Source organism: Diplotaxodon limnothrissa, linkage group LG11, assembly GCF_057381915.1.
Source record: "Diplotaxodon limnothrissa isolate DT_005_m linkage group LG11, D_limnothrissa_male_GT1.1, whole genome shotgun sequence".
Classification (NCBI taxonomy): Eukaryota; Metazoa; Chordata; class Actinopteri; order Cichliformes; family Cichlidae; genus Diplotaxodon; species Diplotaxodon limnothrissa.
In genome coordinates, this window is record NC_140606.1 from 31,380,370 (window position 1) to 31,381,499 (window position 1,130).

Genomic DNA, 1,130 nt, shown 5'->3' on the forward strand with positions numbered 1-1,130 from the left:
TTTTTCTTTAGACTTTGATCGCAAAGCAAAGCGAGGACACCATAACAGCACACCGACTGGCATTTGTTAAACATTTACTTTGACATAACACATTAACAGGAATCAGGGTTGCGCACAGGCAGGATGTAAGTTTTGTGTCGCTACTGAGGAGAAAACAGAGGAAGGGGAGCAAGGCAGGCAAACAAAACCCATATGAACAACTTGTGTTGCTTCCAGTTGCTTAGGAACCCCTGCCCAGCCCTAGGCCTACTGCAAGGAGCAGGTGTTGAGCTGGACCCAGGAGAGGGAGGAGAGACAGACTACAAAGGGGAGGAGAAGAAGAAGAGGTGCAGAGCACTGGCAGACCCAGTCTCTTGAGACAGTGACAGCCTGGAACCGCAGACCCTGAGATGGCCCACCTCCATGCACTCACACAGTAGACACACCCAAAACACTGACGCAAACATTCTGCTTCCCCTGCCGCTCTTCTACATTTGTTCAAAAGCGCAAGCAAACACGCGCATATAACGGAGCCGTGCATCACTCCAGCTGAGTGCATGGGGGTTATGTTTGTTTGGAACATCTTTATCCCTCTCTGGCACTATCGCACGGTGATTATGTAACGCCCCCCATACCACTTCCACCCAATTCATCTCTCTTTGACTTTCGTGACTACATCTGGGTACGCATGTCACACACACGCACACACACACACACGCACACACACACACACACACACACACACGCCCTGTACCCTTCCATTTACATCTTATGTAAAACAATATGTGCAGCTTAAAAAAATGCTTTAAAATGTGAAGTTGGAGTGCATCTGAGAGAGGCACAGTTGCAGGAGGTTTTCTCTGTTGTTTTTTAGCTCAGAAACTGAGCTCTCAAAAGCACTAACATGATAGATGGTAAGAGTACATCAATATTAATTTTGCACCATTATGTTATGAAGAATTTATGAAGCGGGAATGTTCCATGCGTCTGCCCTTTCCTTCCCACGGACAAGTTGCCCCTTCTTATTCTACTAGGACACATTTGACTCTCTTGCACTTTAAGGACAATAAATTACGCTATGAAAGGTACAGAGCAGGAAAACAGCTGAACGAGAGTGAATTTAAATGATCAATTTATTATTAATGAAGGTA